We start from the raw sequence: 20082 nt of genomic DNA, 5'->3' as shown, positions 1-20082 counted from the left end.
GTTGATTAAATTATATTATATATTTGAAATTTGCTATGAGAGTAGAACTTGGTCTCACACATACACACACACACACACACACACACACACACACACACACGATCAGCATGTCAAGTGATGGCTATGTTAACTAGATGATGGGAACCCTTTCACAGTGTATATGCTCAAATTATCACAATATACAATTTAAATATCTTACAGTTTTATTTGTCAACTATACCTCAATAAAGCTAAAAAAATAAAATTTTGGAAAAGCAAAAGTGGAGATAATTTGTTGCCAGCAAGTCCATTCCACGAGAAAAGCTAAAGTTCTTCAGATTGAAGAGAAGTAATATCAGACAAAAATTTAGAATTATAGAAAGGAATGAAAATACATGAAATACAAGTTTATGTATCAATATAAATGATTATTTTTCCTTCTTTTCTACTTGTCTAACAGATAACTGGCTGTTAAAAGCAAAAGCTATAAATATTTTTAGGTTATAATTTATTGAGAACTTAACTTTGTCCAGGCACCGTCCTGAGTGTTTTACAAATGCTAATTTATCTAACCCCCCACAATAACCTAACAGGATGCAGAAATGTGTAGGAAGTTGATCAAGGTCACAGTAGACATTTAAGACTATAATGTTTAAAATATGGATTCTGGAATTAAATAGACCTGGATTCAAATGCTGTCTTTTCATTTACCAGCTGAGTGTACTTGGAAATTCCACTTAATGCTCTAACCATCAGTTTCCTCACGTAAAATATATTCTTAATAATATCTTCTAAATTGTGAAAATTGAGTGAAATCATTCATGTAAAGAAAATTATCCTGAAGCTAGTCATCTAGTAAGCTGTCCACAATTGGTAGTCACTGTTACTATGTGACCTGGGATCAGAACTCGGTGCTGCCTGCCCAGAAAGTCCATATCCTTCACCAGTGTATCATAGTACCTCTGTGTCTTAGAATATAACTCAAAACCATGAAAAATGAAGCAAAACAAAACAAAAGCCCTTCTCTACTAGAAAATAGGGAGTATAGAAAATACAAATGCGCCTGCCAAGTTAAAGGAAAGAATATCTGCTACTTTCTCTGATAGAAGACATCTGTTATGAAAATTGCTAAACCTGAGGGTAGAAATATTTATTTTAAGTACCTTTAGATACTGAAGATTCCATCACGCACAGCCTTTTATGGTTTTGATACAAGAGCACATTTTCTGTACCAACAAAAACAAACCATTACCAAAGCATCTCAGAACATGAACACTGATATCAAGCATTTGGAATTGTGATGGGTAAAAGCAACTTTCTTGTTCTAACCAGTTATGTTTTCTTAAAAAATAAAATTAAATCGAATGAATCAATCTGATGATCAAATAAAATTACTGTTTTGATGGATAGGTTACTACTTTGCTTTCTCTCTGGCCTTCTGAAAGAGTCATAATTAGCAAGGAAGCTTCCCATCTAGGAAATGCATACCTCTACATAGTGCTACTGAAGTTTTCCATTTTGCTATTCATTGGATCTTAAAATGGCTCAATTCCAGGCCTTTCATTAATTAAGGCATGAATTAGTTCATTCATTAGTTTACTGAAAAATTTTAGTGAGCATCTATGCCAGGCACCGTGTTAGATGTTACAAGACGTACACAGAATAATAGACATCCAGAAATGACCATCTGGAAGAGGACTTGGAAGAGTCTCCAAGTGATGAAATATATTCAGTGTGACAACTGCTCTGACAGAAAGATTAGGACTATAGCTAATAATACTGTAATGTATGTGTGAAAGTTGCTAAGAGAGTAACTCTTACAAGTTTTCATCACAAGAAAAAAATTTATAACAATGTATGGTGATGAATGCTAACTAGATTTATTGTGGTGATTATTTTACAATATATACAAATATTGAATCATTACACTGTACACTTGATACTAATATAATGTTATATGTCAACTGTCTCAATTTTTGCCACTATGAACATTTATGGTCATTTCTGTGGACCTTCTTTTCCCTTAAGTAAAATCCTGGGCACAGGATATCTTGTTGATGCAGTATTTATAGGGTTAAATTAATCTTTCCAATATGTTTGTACCATTAAAAATTCTCATCATTGAAAAAAAATTATCTCAAATTTTAAAATGTAATATATATATATACAATGGAATATTATTCAACCTTTAACAAGAAGGATATCCTGATATTTTCAACAACATGGATGAAGCTGGAGGACATTATGCTAAGTAAAATAAGCTAGTAACAGAAAGAAAAGAACAATGATCTCACTTTTATAAATAATCTAAAATAGTCAAATTCATAGAACCAGAGAGTAGGATTTTGGTTTCCAGGGACTAGAGGGAGCAGGAGATGGAGAAGTGTGGGTCAAAGGGTACATAGCTTCAGTTATCCAAGATGAAGAGGTCCTAGAGCTCTGCTGTACAACAAAGAGACTACAGTTAACAACACTGTATTGTACATTTAAAACTTTGCTGAGAAGATACATTTCATGTGAAGTGCTCTTACCCCCCCCACACACACATATTATAAATAAGTAAATAAAGTGGGAGGGAACTTTTATAGGTGATGGATAAGTTTACAACTTTGATCATGGTGATGGTTTCACAATATAGTCTTATAGCCAAACTCATTAAATTGCATATATTAAATATGTGTAGCTTTTTGTATGTCAATTGTATCTCAATAAAGAGTTTTTTTGAAAATAAAATAAATAAAAAATAAAGTGCAAAAAAATAAAAGCAATGCAACATTATATTAGGTATGAAACATGCTGATCTTAAAATTTAGACTTTTCTGAGTCCATATTATTTTTCTATAACATTCTATAAACATATAAGCCAAAAACAAAAATAATGCTATGTTTAAAGTATATTTTCTGTTTAAATTTTTTCCAGTATTAAGAGTAGAGCACATCATGAAATTGGTTTTGGCATCAACTCAGTCACATACATTTTCTAAGACCAGATTAAATCAAATGGTTTTAGATAAATAGGGATTACCTGAATTAACAACGTAGAGTTGCTAGTGGAAAAACCTGTCACATATTTCTGTTTTCGATTGGCTTAACTTAGGAGGTACTTTCTGGTTTTACCTTGGCACAAATTATAAAATGGCCTCACGTCCTATTTACTTACTTGGAATTTCTCACGGAGGACATGCTGCTTAAGAAAACAGATGTTTCAGCCCTGGGAGGCATTATTTAAGTTTAATGTGCTTTGCTTAAAGAATCAAGTAAAATCTGAACACCTTGTTTTGACACAGGTTAGTAGATGACATTTACTTGGATTTGCATAAATGATGATTTGTCATAAATAATACCCCTGACTCTTAGATGAATCTGTTTAAACTTGCTAACTCTTTGAGATCACTATTGTCAAACTTGATGCTTTCAGGTTTGGGGTCTTTGATAACGTAGGATAAAATCTAAAGAAACTCATTCTACCACTTTAGCATAACACTGGATCTCCTTAGTGATTGAGTACAATTTATTTCTTACATAATGATAATAGTAATAATAAGAAGAAATGGTGTGGGTATTCAGAGTGTGTTTTTTAAGGCAGAATGAGAAGGAAAGAGAAAGCAACATTTTGGTAGAAGGTATTTCTGTTTTTTCCAGTGTGGAGAGAGAGCACTGATATTGCTGAAAGTGCAAGTCTGAACGTTTTACTTGGTTCATCTTGCTGTGAACGTAACTAGAAAACCCGAGATGGTGTCATTAAATTCTAGCTGATCTGATGTGGAGTGCAACTCAGGATGAAACCGAAAAAAGAATGAGTCCCTTTCTACCTAATAAAACTGAAAAAGGAGGGGAAAAAAAGAAAAGAAAAAAAAATACATTGAAGTTAAAAAAAAAAATGAGTTCTTGCTTTTTTTTTTTTCTAAATTTGAAGTATAGCCCATGTACAATGTTGGGTTAATTTCTGGTGTACAGCATAGTGATTCAGTTATACATATACATATATTCCTTTTGATATTTTTTTCATTACAGGCTATTACAAGTTACTGAATATATTTCCCTGTGCTATACAGTAGGACCTTGTTTATCTATTTTACATACAGTAGTTAGTATCTGCAAATCTCAAACTCTCAATTTATCCCTGTTCCCTCCCCTTTCCCCCCTGATAACCGTAAGTTTATTTTCTATGTCTGTGAGTCAATTTCTGTTTTGTAAGTAAGTTCATTTCTGTCATTTTTTTAGGTTTCACATATAAGTGCTATCACATGGTATTTTTCTTTCTCTTTATGGCTTACTTCACTTAGTATGATAATCTCCAGGCCCATCCATGTTGCTGCAAATAGCATTATTTCATTCTTTTTTATGATTGAGTATTATCCCATTATATATATATACCACAATTTCTTTATCCAGTCATCTGTCGATGGACATTTAGGTTGTTTCCACGTTTTGGCTATTGTATATAGTGCTACTCTGAACACTGAGGTGCATGTATCTTTTCGAATTAGAGTTTCCTCTGGATACATGCCCAGGAGTGCGATTACTGGATCATAGAGCAAGTCTATTTTTAGATTTTTAAGGACTCTCCATACTGATCCTTTTTTTTTAAAGTAATACAAAAATTCAAGCAACATCCTAGGACTAGAGTTAAATGATGGGTAACAATTTTACAGAGATTTGAAGACCTGGAAGACAGACAATGGCAAATTCAGCCTGATTATGGCTCACATCTATGGCTGAGAACGGTACATGCTCCTTGTTTGATGCTCAGTGTGAGAGGAGGTGTTCAGCCTGATTGTAAATCCTGAAGTCTCGGAAGATCACCTTCTTCTCTGGACATCTTTCTCTCTCCTCTTATGATTAACCCTGAAATGGACCCTCTAGATTCCAGGCCAGGAACACCTTGTGACCGCCTCGCCTTCCTGTGCCTCCCAGCCCATACTTGGATTTGAGGAGCTGCAGGAAGAGAGCTCTGTCTTGAAACATCCTCACTTCTGATAAGGCCTAGCGACCTTTTAAGTGTGTCCAGTTGGTTATTTCATTTACCATCAAGCTTTAATCTCTCCTTTGGCTGGATTTTGACGAAAGCTAAGATCTTTAAAAATATATATTCAAGTGATTAAAAGTGTATTAAGCAATTGAGTACCTTTTTACAAATATGATGGGTAATGGTAATAATGATTAATCTGCAAAGGAAAACGTGGAATGATTTTTATTTGCTCTCCGTATAACTGTCTGATGTTAGGATTTGGCATTTCCTTGTGGGAAACCAATTACGGGGATGTTCTGCCAAGATAAAGGAAGGAGGAAATGAGTACCGCACCCCAGTAAGACTATATGGAGGTTTTAAAAAACATTTTTAAAAATAGCTTGATAGAATCAATTGAACTTAAGGAATATTTCCTAATCCTACTGCCATGAGGTGTTAGTTTCCAAGTTTATATGACTGTTATTTGGACAGTGGCCCCATTTCTCTCTTTTGGGAGTTCCCAAATCCTGTCCCTAGCTCTGCTGTGGGAGGGGTGATAATTTCAGTGAGTTTCACCAAGCAGCTTTGAATCAGGGTCACAACTGCGTAAAGAACATCAGTCCTTGCCTTTCTACACCCTTCCTTAGAAAAGTCTTTCTTATTTGGGACTCAGGATTTTTTTCTCAGTACTATTAGCACTATGACAAGAAGAGATTTTTCTTTCTGTGGCAGCATCACTTCTAATTTTGAGATAACTTCCAGTTAAAATACAATTACTAGTCTCTAAATTGGCAGAGACATGATATCCTGAATCTTCACTGATAAGAACCCATCCACTAATATATGAAAATCACAGATAGAGGTCAAGGGAAAAGATGATTTCTGAACTTTCCACTACCAGTTTCCCTTGATTGATGTATGTAAGCCGAAATTATATTCTAAAATTCTGGAAAGTCTCCAAGGATTGCTTTATAGCTTCCTGCTCTCACATGTACACTTGTCTAACTGTAACAAATCTACAAGTACTAGGTAAGTTGAGTGCTGGTTATGCAAGGAAGGTACATATCTTTCTTTGATCAAAACTTGTCATAATTCCTGGGAATAGAGTGAGACAAGATGTATCACAGAATTCTGATAAAATGGGAGAAAAAAGCATAATAATAGAATTAAATATATTTCTCTTATATAAATATACATGAAGGCCTATCTTATCTATTGGGCCATTATAGTAAGTCATTTTCATGCAGGACCTGTTTTGCTTAACTGCACAAAACATCTGGGTCTGCACAGAACGTCTCCTATGGCTGCTCCACGAATGTATTCACTTACTAGATAACTTTGAACACACACTATATGTGAAGGAGTAGGGAATACAGAGATGAAAGAGATAGGATCTTTGTCTCCAATAAAAACTTAAAAGTCTATCAAAGTTGTAGAGTAGATAATGAGAGTAAGATTTTGATCAAAACACAGTAACAAGTCTGAGCCCTGCCTCACGATTCATAAGCTGGTCCATCATAGAAATACATTAATCAGGCAATACTGTTTGGAGATCAATAGTTATATTAATCATCTGTAAGAGAACATTTTCTGTGCATGTAAAATAAACATGAGCTTATTTAGCTTCTTGTGCATTTGATTTAAGGGCTAAAAATGGTTTAAACGCAGGATGAATTCTAGAGTTCCCAAAGCTCAAAGGTAGCATAATGTTGGATTCATGCAAGATTTTTTCAATACAGCAAACAATACTGGAAATATATCACCTTATTTCTACTGACTCTAGTGCAGAAGTCTTACGTTATAAATTTATGGTGCTGATTATTTATGAAATGATCTTTATATCCATCTGACAAGTTTTTTTGCTCAGGTGATGTGCCAGCACCATGTTAAGTGTTTCAGGCTCACAAAGACAAGTAACACATAGTGCCTTACACACAGGACCAGGACAGCTGTAAGAAATGATAGCTAGGAAAGATTACAATAGGAAAAGACACCTTACAGTGGGGGACTTTTGAAATAAAAATGGAACATTAGGTAAGATTTTTAAGGAAGAAAGTAAGCCACAAGACAGTGAAGGCTTGAAGGCAGGATAGTGAGGGGAAAAAACTGTCCCAGTGGACTGGAATTAAGACTTTTGGAAACTGAAGTCTACCTGTGAACATAAAAAAAAGGCTGCTCCCCCCACTCAACATGATAATTATTTTACTTTTAGTACTCTTTCAGAGAAAATAATACTTAAAGACATGTTATTCCAAATTCACTTTGGAATAAATTTGCCACGGCATCTATACACATGTTGAACATTATAGAGATTGGATGGATAGGCACAGTATTTATTCAGTCTAATATTGAGGCTTACGCAGATCCCTGGATCCATGGTCAAAATCATCTGTGGGAGTCTTTGACCCTCTCTTTAGAAACCACTGATGTCAGGTATGGCAGCAATGGAGAGCACGGCTGGAAAGGGAGGCTCAGATATTATTATAGGAGGATGTTGAATCAAGGTCTAGAAAGTTTGTTCTTAATTTCGAAGGAGGCATTATAAGTATCCGAGCTTATAGTGACATGATCCAATTTGTGGTTTAGGAAAATTATTCAGTCTGTCATATTCAATATCAGAAACAAAATGCCTAACATAGTGCCTGGATTGTAACAGGTGCTCAACAATAAATATTTGTTGAATAAATGAATAAACAAATGAATGGAATCAGGGGAGGGGCTTCAAGATGATGGAATAGAAGGACGCGGAGCTCATCCTCTCCCACAGATACATTAAAAATATGTCTACACATGGAATATTCTCACAGGATACCTCCTGAACTCTTAAATCAATTATCAGAACAGAATTTCAGAGGTACAGAGAGGTAAAACATGTGGTCAGGTGCTACAAAGCAACCAAGGAGGACAAAAATAGAAAATGAGAACATCAGACTGTGCATAGTAAGGGGTCTGAAAGGATCTCTTCCCAGGAGTCTTTCCTGTGGAAGGCAGCAGTAGTGGCCAGCCTGATGAGAGTTAAAGAAAAATTAACTTCATGGAGAAGGTGGTGAACAGAAGATGATGGCAGGCAGTGTGTGGTATCTCATGACAATCCAGAAAAGAAACATCATTGAGATTTTTTTTCCCAAATCATAAATATTTAGAGGTGATGGGACATCACAACTTACTCTCAAGTAGTTCCGGGAGAAAAACTACTTTATATTATATTTGCCAATTTTCTGAAAGGCTGGGGTTATTTCAAATATTTAAAAAATAAATCATAAAAATGCTTTTAAATAAAGTTTTAAAAAGTATGACAAAACAATAAAAAATCTAGAGATAGGGCAAGAATTTGAGTGAGAGGCATTGTTAAGTAAATATGAGGGTTTCTTTTTTTTAATTGAAGTTTAGTCAGTTACAATATGTCAATTTCTGGTGTACAGCATAATGTCCCAGTCATGCATATATATATACATATATTCATTTTAATATTATTTTTCATTAAAGGTTAATACAAGATTTTTGAATATAGTTCCCTGTGCTACACAGAAGAAATTTGTTTTTTATCTATTTTTATATACAGTGATAAATAAACATTTTTTGTGTTGGTGGGGGAGGTGGTTTTGTTTCATAGAATCAGGAGAATGTTGATCTGTTCCTAGGCAGAGAAGAAGGATGAGTAAGAAGAGAAATACATACAGAAGCTGTTCTAATAGATGCTTCAATCCAGCGTGCTAACTTTCGTGGGATAGTATAAAGAAATTGGCAAAGAGGCTAACAGTCTTTTATCTTCAGGAATTTGGATTGCAAATGTACCCAAACAGGAATACATACCCTTTCATCTAGAGTGACTCTAAAATATATTATTAGCAGGTGTACTGTAAGTCAGTCTCGATGGAAATGGGCATAATAATTGATTGAATTTTCAGGACCAGTGGTCCCAGTGTTCCTGGACCTCACCTCCTTCAGGAGACTCTGGTTTAGCCTTCTTCCTGGTTACAAACACAGCGAGGCAAGCCTTCTTAGCTAAGGAGGGTATCCGTGCCATGTATGATCAATGAGTGGTGATGCTCATCAGTGTTCATCCAGCATCAGACTATGTTCCTATGAACAGTTTCATGGTAATCAAGGGCCTGTTATTACTTGTTATTTAAGTAGGGCTCAAGGAGATGGGGTGCTGTGACTGTGGATACAAGAGACATACTACCTACATAAGAAGTGGCATAGACTGGCTATCACAGCAGATTGCCATTGGGGGAGATTAAACGGGCTGGGCTGTAATCTGTTTTAGGAAAACATTATTGTTTTGTAGTCCATTTTAACACTAAAACTCTTGCAGCTGAATGAGTAAATAATATCTCTCCCATCACTAGCACACAACTATCCGTTGTGGAAGGCTTTTATAATTCCATTTGGTTCAACACGTTGGCAAAGCGGGGGTAACAGGTAGTCTAGGAGACACAGTCCATAAATGGCATAAATAACATTTATTTTTGCTAGAAAAGATATATAATGTTATGTAATTGTAGGTCTTTAAACACCCCGGAGAAATTTGAGATGATGATGGAGAGAAGACAAGGGCAGTCTCCTGGTCTTTTTAAAGAGAGCGACAACATGCAGAATGAGATCATGGAGTTTGGATTCAGAAAGTGGTTCTGTTTCATCCCAAATTGTGACCTTAAGCAAGCTAGTAAACCTCATTTTCTTCATCTGTAAAATGGGGTTAATAGTACCTTACAGGGTTTTTATAAGGATTAAAGAAAATATATGTAGCATGACTAACTATGATTATTATCTGCTTACTCATATGCAGGTATGCTGTCCAATAGCTATTTCTATTTTTTTATGTTTACTATATATGAACCATGTGTTAGCCCAGTCAGTCCCTATCTAGAGGCTTATAAACATCTACAATCATCAAAAACAAGCAAACAGACTAAAAAAACCCACCGTAAACACCGACTTAAAAAAGTCTTTACAGATGGAGGCATCCTCCTATAATTCTTCTATATTTCTTTCTTTCTTTCTTTCTTTTAGATTGCCATTCCCCATCCTCAAGAAGGAGGGAAGGAAGGAAGGAAGGAAGGAAGGAAGGAAGGAAGGAAGGAAGGAAGGAAGGAAGGAAGGAAGGAAGGAAGGAAGGAAAGAAGGAAGAAAGAAAGGAGGAAGGAAGAAAGGAGGAAGGAAGAAAGGAGGAAGGAAGGAAGGAAGAAAAGAAAAGAGAAAGAAACTCTGCTTATTGGGAATGAGGACAAGGAAGCCTTAAATCCAATGAAAGGTAGTCAGATTAGAGATTGCTATGGAATACATCTTTTCCTTTTTTAAGATATCAGAGCTCTTAGAAGTGTATCTAAATAAGCAATCTCAAGAAGATTTTATATTCAGTTATGACTATATTCTCATGTGATATTTATAATGTTTCTCTAATAAGCTGGTCCTTTGACCTGGTTTGCCCAGGACAGTTCCAGTTTATTCCTGTTACTCTGGCCTCATTAGTAACAGTCTCTACAATCTTTCACTCTTAAAAGTATCCTAGTTTGGACAGTAAGTACAATCATTCCAAGTAAAGCATTTTTATACTTGAATTTTCCTGAGAACTCAGGTTAGAGGCCATGCCATAAAAGGTACTGAATATTTTACCTACAACCTGAGTAAATTATACAAATTGGCACCTAGAGTGTGAAATGTTTTCACAGGAAATTGTTCCAGTTAACATTTTATTATTGAGTCATAACACTGCAAAAGAGAGAAAGCAAAAAAGAAAGATTTACGGGAATGAGAGGACCAAAGCAAATGGAAACCTGCACCAGGTCTTTGGTGACCAGAGCAACACAGAGAACTTGGAGGTCAAGTGTGTTCATGCCATTCCCTGGACGTTTTGGAAGCTCCTTCCCAAACTGATAAGAAATAGGAGAGATATTTATTTTACTTGGCTGCAAAGTGATTTTTAAAAATCTAAATACTACGCAATTATTTTTCTAAAATGCTATTAAAGTTTAAAACTTAGCTCATTTTGAGCATTTTGAATCCCCAAGTCCTATACCCTGGAGGTGAATTCGTTGCATAGAATTAAAGGTTAATGTGACATGGAAAATATCCAGTGTCTAGACTGCTCTTCCTTTTCCCTCCTGTCATGTCTCCTTTCCAGTGTATCTATTAAATTTATATTATTTCCAAGAAGGAGAGAGAAACTGGGATTATGCTTTGCCCAATAAAAGCTGAGATTTCTGAATTAATTCTAGAAACATTTTTGTGAGAAAATTCAAATCTATTACTTTTTATAACTTAAGTTATGGAAACAGTAACTAAGTTAATTTGAACATGAGCTTATGAAGTGTGAATATATTAATTTTTATTATGATGTCACTGGGTCACTTTAAATAGAGGTATAAACATTGTGCTTTTCAATATTATTTATTTACTTAGCCTTACCTCCACTGAACTTATTACTCAACAGGAAAAAAAAATGGATATCTTGGCATGAAATAAAGACAGATAAAAAGAACAGATAGTTGTCAAGGCCAAATACCAGAATGTAGATTAAGTCTAATGAGTTCTAGGAAATTATCATCACAAAATAATTGTGAATTACCGATTTGGGGTATTTTTTGGTCTTTCATCAACTTGCCATAAGTAAGTCTCCATGAGTAAAAATTTCTATAAATTCTATGCTTAAAAAATATTCATCCTGAAGTCCTCTAATAATCCAGAGGCCCTTCTGTCATTAATCTATTTATATTTTCCATTGCTGTGTATAAAGAGGCTAGTGTGTATTTCTTTCTCTATTTTTCAAACATTAGTCTAGAAGAACTTTGTGAAATGACACCTAAAGGCCGGGGTTATTATGAACATAAGAATGAAATCTTCTGTAAAACCAAACCCACCATCAACAAACTCTAGAGACAGAATGTGTAAAATATGTGATGGACAAAAGCTTGCTACACTTAATACATGAGTTCTCACAAATCAAAAAATAAAAAATTGCTTCCCACAGGAAAATGGGCAAAGATTTGAAAAGCAAATTTATAAGACATTCAAAAAGCAAATAAGAAAAGATATTCAAACTTGTTGATAATCAAAGAAATTCAAGTCAAGTAACAATGGAATAGAAGGCTTTCTCCTAGTAGACTGAGAGGATTTTTAGAGTAAAAATGTCTCTAAATGATGAAGATGAAGGAAACAAGTCACTTTTGTACACTGTTGGTGAGCATGTAAATCAGCAAAACCTTTCTAGACAGAAATACGATAATATGCCTTAAAGGTCTTAGTGATGCCCAAATCATTTGATGTGGAATTCTTCTTCTCAGGATTATTTCTTAGGAATTGTTTGGAGAAAAGCACAGGGTATTATATATAAAGACACTTGTCACTGGAATTCACACTTTGGCAGAAAATAGAAAAGAGTCAATCGTTATCAATACTGAATTAGTTAAATAAATATGGTATATTTATAGATGGAATATTATTCATTCATTAAGGATGTAAATTTATATTTATTGACATACAAAAAGGCCAATGTATATTTAATTTTAAAAAGCTAGTTACAAAAAGAATGTTTATGGTACAATCTCATTTTTTAAATTTTTTAAAAGAATTTTTAAAAGAAAAATATACATCAAAATTATATCAGCAATCATCTTTCAGTGGTAGGATTATATAGAATTTTATTTTCTCCTATATATGTGTCTGTATTTCCTAAATTATTTATAGTAATAATAAAAACAATAAAGCACTTCCCCCTACTTCCCTATTATGGAGGGGGAAATGTCATGGTAAGTAATTTCTGGCCATTTTTCAATTAGATGGGCGTGAAATTTAATTCTCTGTCCTGAAGAGTCATATTTATATTCTATGGAAAATCTAAATGGGAAGTGTGCTTCATACCTGAAACTTTCAGACAATGATAATGGAAATTTCTACAGATGGAGGTTGTGACTTCTACAAAAAAGAAGGGTCACATGAAATGAAAGGTCACATAGGTTATGACAAAAAGCAGCTTTGTTGGGCAGGGCACTCCATTTGGGAAGGAGATTTCTGAATACCACATTGTTGTTATTCTGAAGATTGGCACCTCTTGATTTGACACTTAGCCCTGTTTCTTCTTACTCACCAGCACAAAGTGAGCCACATCTTGGGAACCAGAAGAAAGAGTAATTGGAGGGAATGGGGAGAGAAGGAAATGGTGACAATAATGAGAAAAACTTCCTGGCCACAGCTCAGAACAATGTTATCAGGCCCATAAATTTGGTGCTAATTTTATCTATGGAAAATCACAAAAATGAGCCTAAATGCCTCCTTTCCTGCTCCAAGCACAAATTTTGACTCAAAATTTAGCCCAGAGCAGGGAAAATGAGCCAAATGAATACATGTACTTAGCTAAATCCCTCACAAAGGGACTTTCAGTGTTTCTACTCAGCATAAGAACGTAACTCCTGGCTCTTGTACTGAAATGATTCATGAAAAAAAAGCTAAATATGTTTTCAAAAGAAGCAAGTCAATGTGTCAGAAAAATATGATTGTCCTAATCCAGTTTAACTTTTAACCTCAATAAATAAGCAAGAGAAGTTTGCAACCTGAACCTTTCTTAGCAGTGAATGTTTCTCTTGCTTTTTACTCCTGAAGAGTTTTTCTTTTTTATCCTGGGGATAAAGAGATAGTATAATTCATCAAAATTTCATCCCTACAGGAATCTGGACACCCCCAAAAAGATGAGCTAGTGAAAGAAATTAAGAAACCTTCTTTCACAAATATTTTTTAAAAAGAGGCAGGCATCCATTTGGATACAACCTAGGGTGAGAGCAAAAAATAAATGCAAGGCCCTCTGGAAGACATGCTCTGTCGTGAAGAAGAGCAGAGAACTGGAGGGTCAGGACACAGGGCTCCCCCAGTTAGGCAACCCTAAGCAAGACCCTTAACTGCCCCAGGACCCTATAAGAAATGAAGAATAGACTGATGGTAGCCAGAGGTAGGGGAGGGTGAGATGGGTAAAGGTGGTCGAAAGGTACAAACATCCAGTTACAAGATAAATATGTCCTGGGGGTGTAATGTACAACATGGTGACTTTAGTAAACAAGACTGTGTGGTACATTTGACATCTGCTAAGAGAATAGATCTTAAAAGTTCTAATCACAAGAAAAAATAAAACTTGCAATTATGCTTGGTGACAGATGTTAACTAGACTTATTGTGGTGATCATTTTGCAATACAGACATACCATGTTGTACACCTGAAACTAACATAATGTCATATGTCAATTATATCTCAGTTTTGAAAAAAATGGGTTGACTAAATGATTTTATTTGTGCCTTCAGGTTCTAAGATCTATTAGTTGTAATAAACTAGTAGGAGTGAAAAGGTATAAACCAACATATATAGTAGGATCTCATTTTTGTAAAATAAAGCAGAAACATAGTAATAACACAAAACTTGTACATAAGGCAAAGCCTGGAATGAACTTTAACAAAAATCATACAATTTTGTGGCTTTTTATAATTCTCCATCCAAGTCCTTGGTCAGTACTATAATATTCCAAGTAATGTCTTCTTCCAATTTGTGCTTTGATTTTTTTTACTCTTCTAAAGGTGTCATTTGATGCATTAAAATATTAATTTTACTGTAGATTAATTTATTGCTTTCCCCCTTTAAATTAAGATCTTTTCCGTCCTGCTTTGCCTCCACAAAGACATTAAGCAATCAGTGGCTTATTTTTATCTTTTTGTCTCAAGGTGTTCAACCAGTAGACCAAGGGAAGTACTATACCCAAGGGAAAATTTCATAAGATGGCATGCCTTACTTTAATATGGAACTTCCATGAAGATATTCCAGGAGAAGGCTTGATGATCTGTGTTCCACTTTGTCTCTGTAAGTCCTCTGGGATGTTGATTCTCTCTGTCCTTCTGGTAGACTCTGAATCTCACAATGCATCATTGGCAAATTCCCCTGTTTTGTCAACCTTTAAGCGCTCTTGACTCTCTTAAACTAACTGAAACTATCTGCTGTCCCACCTATCCCTCCAAACAAGAGTGAATCCATGTGGTTTTGAATCCTAAAATGTCTACAATTTGGGGAGCCCTTTTAAAGAAAGGAAAGAAATAATATAATAAAATACAAATTACCTGGGACAATTTGTGTAAAAATAGCAAATACAAAATACCCATAGCTGACTTGGGAAGGACCAGTACAAGTGAGGGGTCTGTCCACAGGTCACAACTCCCTCCGCAGCCTTCTCAGGACAAAGCTGTTTTGTCCTCATGCATCTCTGTACACCAGATCCTAGAGTTAGGGTATATTGCTATTTTTAAGTCATTTCTTAGCCTTCTTTCATCAAAAGCCCCCACTCCTTCATGCCATCAGACCACTCATCTACTTTTTCTCCCTATTTTTATTACTAACCTACCTTTGGCCACTTACTCTTTTATTGAGGATTTTTGCTCACTTAGGACTTCACTTAACATCCACAAGATGATCTGTCCAACACCATTGTCCTCCATCTTTTAAAAGTGCTCCTCTGATCCCATGTCTCCCACTAGCCACCACTGCATCTTCTGATCGCCTTCCCAGTAAATAATCTCACAAGATCTTTCTATAGTGACTGTCTTCACTTCCTCACCCCAAATTCTATCTTTAACTGTCTTCAAATAAAAGAAAATGACCTTCTCAAGTCAATAATGAATCTCATGTTTCCTCATGTTTCCAAAAGCAGTGATTTTTCTTTGTCTTCATCTTATTTGCCATCTGAGAGGCTGTCCACTTCCTCTTTAAAAAAACCAAACTTTTATTTATTAACTTTACTTATTTACTTTATTTAATCAGTTTATTAAAGAACCTCCATACTGTCTTCCATAGTGCATGCACCAATTTACATTTCCACCAATAGTGCAGGAACGCTTTCCAGCGTTTATTTTTTGTAGAGTTTTTGATGATGGCTGTTCTGACTGGTGTGAGGTGATACCTCTTTGTGGTTTTGATCTGCATTTCTCTAATAATTAGCAATATTGGGCATCATCAGTCAAGAAATCTTGATTGATGCTTTTGCTAACAGAGTTTTTCTTTAGGCTCATTTACTTTAACAAGTGGTACCACCAGGTACCAACTTAGACATCATCCTTGATGATTCTCTTCTCATGCTCCACAACCAACACTTCAGTAAATTAAATCAGTTCCATTACACACTCTAAATCTGTTCACTTCTCTCTCCACCACGAACACTTTGATCCAAGCCACTGTCATCTCTCACCTGGACCATGGAAATAGCTGCCTGTTTCCAGTCTTGCCTTAATACAATGTAGTCTCTACCTCACTGCAAGAAACTTTTGCCTTAAGTTCTGTTTATTTTTGGTCAAAGTAATATATACACATAATCTTAAAATATGTGATAGTATTTAAAAACTTCAGAGAAAATCAGTAGTTCTTAGCTTATCCCTTCTTATACTTTATTTTCTTGTTTCTTCTGGTGTTTGCTTCCACATTTGAAATAATATAAATGCTATTTCTTTTTTTTCCCCTTTTTTCTTTTAAAATTGACGTATAGTCAGTTTACAGTGTTGTGTCAATTTCTGGTGTACAGCGTAATGTTTCAGTCATACATGTACATACATATATTCCTTTCATATTCTTTTCCATTTGCAGATCATTGCTATTTCTTGTTTGGATACTATCTATTGACTTCTTTTCATGGTTGGTGAAGACCCAGCTCTCCATTCCCCATTTCCTTTGGTAATATTCCTATTACTATTTTTATTTAGTATTTTCTTATTAAACAACTTGTCAGAGTTTTCATTATTTTATTTGTTTATATATATTTTAATTCTAGAGCTAGAGTAGTTTCCTTTTACATATATTTTGTGTTTTATTTGAGGGTGTAGTTTTTTCAAAACTCTGCATGACTCATATATCTGAAAACAATTTTATTTTATACTCAAACTTGATGATAATTTGGCTGGTATAAGATTCTAGATAGAAAATACTTTACTTTGGTATTTTTGTAAGCATTTCTCCATTGCCTTTTGTCAGTGGCATTGTTAGTATTAAAAAGTTGAATGTTATGTTAAATGTTGTTCCTTTGTGACCTGCTTTTTTTTCTCCAGAAACTTCTAGAAGCCTCTCTACCATGGTGCTCTTATATGTCATGATGGTGTGTCTTGAAATCTTCATTCTTTTTCATTCATTCTTCTGGGAATTTTGTTAACTTTTTCAATCTAAGGATTTATACCCTCAAATTGGAGGAAATGATCTTGTGTTATTTCTTTCATCATATCTTCTCCTATCTTTCCTTAGCCTCTAAAATACTCTGAGTTAAATGTTAGATACCGTGATTCCCCCAAGTTTTGTCTTTTCTTTTTTTTTTCCATCATTTTGCTTTTGATTCTAAGTTTCTGAAGATTTCGTCAACTTTATTTTCCAATTGTTTTCTTGTATTTTTCATTTTGTCTAAATTTTTGTCTTTGTTCCTTTGTTATAGTTTGATCTCAGATACATATCTTATCTTCCTAATGATATTAAAGACTTTAAAAAATATACTGTTCTTTGATTTACCTCTGTTTCTTCCAGGACTTTCTTTTCTGTTAGCTTTTATCTCCCTTTTTTTATTGGAGAGATAAATTGGAGGTTTTTCCTCAAATGTCTTATTATCTTCTTGTTAATATTTCATAGTGTTTGAAAACCAGAATTCATCCATAACCAGGATGGTCAAGTGGTGAACTTCACTATAAGTTTCATAGTCAGGAAATTATGTGAAGATATGTTCTCTAGTACTTTTCAGTTTCTTCTGAGCAAAATTTCCTGAGTTTCTTACCTGTGGAGTATAGACCAACATTCACACAACAGGCATATAAAAGAGGACGGGAATTACCCTACTCAGTTTACAGGCTTTAGATTAATCTCCTATTTTCATCCTCAAGCTGCACACACATGTCCTTCACTCTGCCATGCGCCCCTGATGCTTTTGCCACTCAAGTTCAAATTCTCCATAGAATACATGCTCCTTTTTTTTTTTTCGCCATGGAGGACATCATCTTGATGCAGTGTTGGGCAGGGGCATCTGGAGACTAACAGCTTCCAATACAAACTTTTACCCAGTCCATCTATTTCCAGACCTTTGCCCTACCCTGCTCTCCCTAGTACCTCATGACTTTAGGTCCTGGGCAGCAAGAATTGACTCACTCCTCTTTGGTATTCCCTGCACATACTTTAGGTTATAATTACCTGCTTCTATCTAAGTCAGTTACCATTCTTCTGTCCATCTGTTTCCATTTTCCAAAAATATGTGGTCCTGCTTTAGCTCCGGCTGTCTCCTCTCCTTTTATCATTGTTCTTAAAGATTTATTCCTTTTTTCATCCTTTACTATTATTTCAGCAAAGTCTTTGGAATAAAAGGAGAAAACTACATGTGGTCAACCATTCTTCCATAACATCGCTAACCAAAATAATGACTTGCGTTTAAAATTCTCCAGTGGATTTTTATCACATTAAGGGTAAAATCCAAACATATCATCATGATGTTCAAGGCCCCGGTGATCTGGTCCTACATGTCTTTCTACCCCATCACTTGTCCCTCTCCGTTCAGTTACTACACTCCAGCCACTCTGACCTTTGTGTTGTTTAAGGACTTTGTCCTCCAAACTTGCTTCTTTCTGTTATTCAACTAGGTCTTGGCTCCATAGCACTTCGGAGAGATCTTCCTGACTTTCCTAACCCAGAGTACTGCTCCCTTAGAATATTCTACTTTATCAATTTGTTTAATTTTTTTTCAGAGTTTTTTCCACTGGCTGTAATTATCTCATATATTTATGTGTTAACCAGTTTATTGTCTGTATCCTCCCCACTAGAATGTCAGTTCATAAGTGCAAAGTCTTTATCAAGCTCACGCACTGCAGCGTTTCCAGTGCATAATACCCCATAGATAGTAAATATTTACTAAATTGGAAGTATTGGAATGTTACTGCCTTCATATGTCAGACTGGGAAAATATGCTTATCTCTTCTGGTACGAGAAAGGAATTTTGCAGTACCTTCAAAGAATTTATTCTAGAAGATTTTCTCTAAAATATAAGATATTGTAAACCAGGAGAAAACTAAGGATGCAGGTAAGGGCCCAGTATTTGAAAAAGGAGCCAGGTTAGTGTGTGTCATGTAAACCAAGGGAGAAGTGAGTGGGCAGAATGAAATACCACACACTGCTAATGTGTCAAGGATATAGGACTGAGGACAGATATACAGATTCAGTGACTTTTAAGAAAATTTCAAGCTGCATTCTAATTTCTGATCCTTTTTCAAAGTTCAAGGTCTGGCAGTCCCTGTGATCTGGGCATCATCTCCTGCCACTTTCCAAGGCCCCCAACTCTTCTTTCTCCAATAGCCTCACCACTCACCATTCCTCATTTGAAATTGCTTCAAATCTCTTCATCATTCTAATTGGACTTTGTAGCATATTTAATTTTTCTATACCCTTTTTACAATAAAATGAATTTAAATAAATATTTTTTTAATACTGTGTTATGTGGCCTGGCTAGTATGAATTTATTCACTATTATTTGTATCTTCTCTTGTGCAAACCATCTTTGCCAATTTAGCTATTTGGATCTTTGTATTTTGATAAATATTAAGGTTCATTAAGGGGGAAGGGTATAGCTCAGTGGTAGAGCACATGCTTACCGTGCAGGAGGTCCTGAGTTCAATCCCCAGTACCTCCATTAAAAAAAATAAATAAATAGATAAATAAATAAATAAATAAACCTAATTACCTCCCCCCTTCAAAAATTTTTTATACATTGGAGGCATGAATTCTGTCAATCTGTTAATATTTTATCAAAAACTTTTTCTTCTTCTGTTGGTCTCTAAAGTTTTATTGTTTTTAATTATTATGAAGCTTAAAAGTCAATACTATCATATGTAATAAGTGGTGGACAAATGTGTGACTTTGCCTCTGTAATATTTTGTGTTGTTCACTAGTTAGAAAATTGTCATTCCTCCAGAGTTGAAATAAATTTTATATTGTGGTTTCTGGTGTTTTTCCATAGCTTAAAAAAAAAGTAACACTTTCCTTGGTGCCTTTTGACTTATGGTATAAAATACCATAAAGCTAATTATACCCCAAATACTTCTGAGTTAATGATTACTTTCCCAACTGCTTTATTCAACTTCATTTTTCAGAGGCAGTAGAGTGTAAAGGTTAAG

General features: G+C 34.9%; 1 long non-coding RNA gene across 1 annotated transcript; it reads left to right on the top strand.

Moving 5' to 3' along the window:
• Positions 1-3141: 3141 nt before the first annotated feature.
• On the top strand, positions 3142-19748 carry LOC123613860 (uncharacterized). The gene is made up of 3 exons (XR_006721286.2): positions 3142-3266; positions 14635-14770; positions 19185-19748. It is a non-coding gene; the product is annotated as an uncharacterized LOC123613860 (long non-coding RNA).
• Positions 19749-20082: the final 334 nt, after the last annotated feature.

This window comes from Camelus bactrianus, chromosome 14 (assembly GCF_048773025.1).
Source record: "Camelus bactrianus isolate YW-2024 breed Bactrian camel chromosome 14, ASM4877302v1, whole genome shotgun sequence".
In the NCBI taxonomy this organism is placed as follows: domain Eukaryota; kingdom Metazoa; phylum Chordata; class Mammalia; order Artiodactyla; family Camelidae; genus Camelus; species Camelus bactrianus.
The sequence above is the reverse complement of the archived record's forward strand: the minus strand, read 5'-3'. Positions and strand labels throughout refer to the sequence as shown.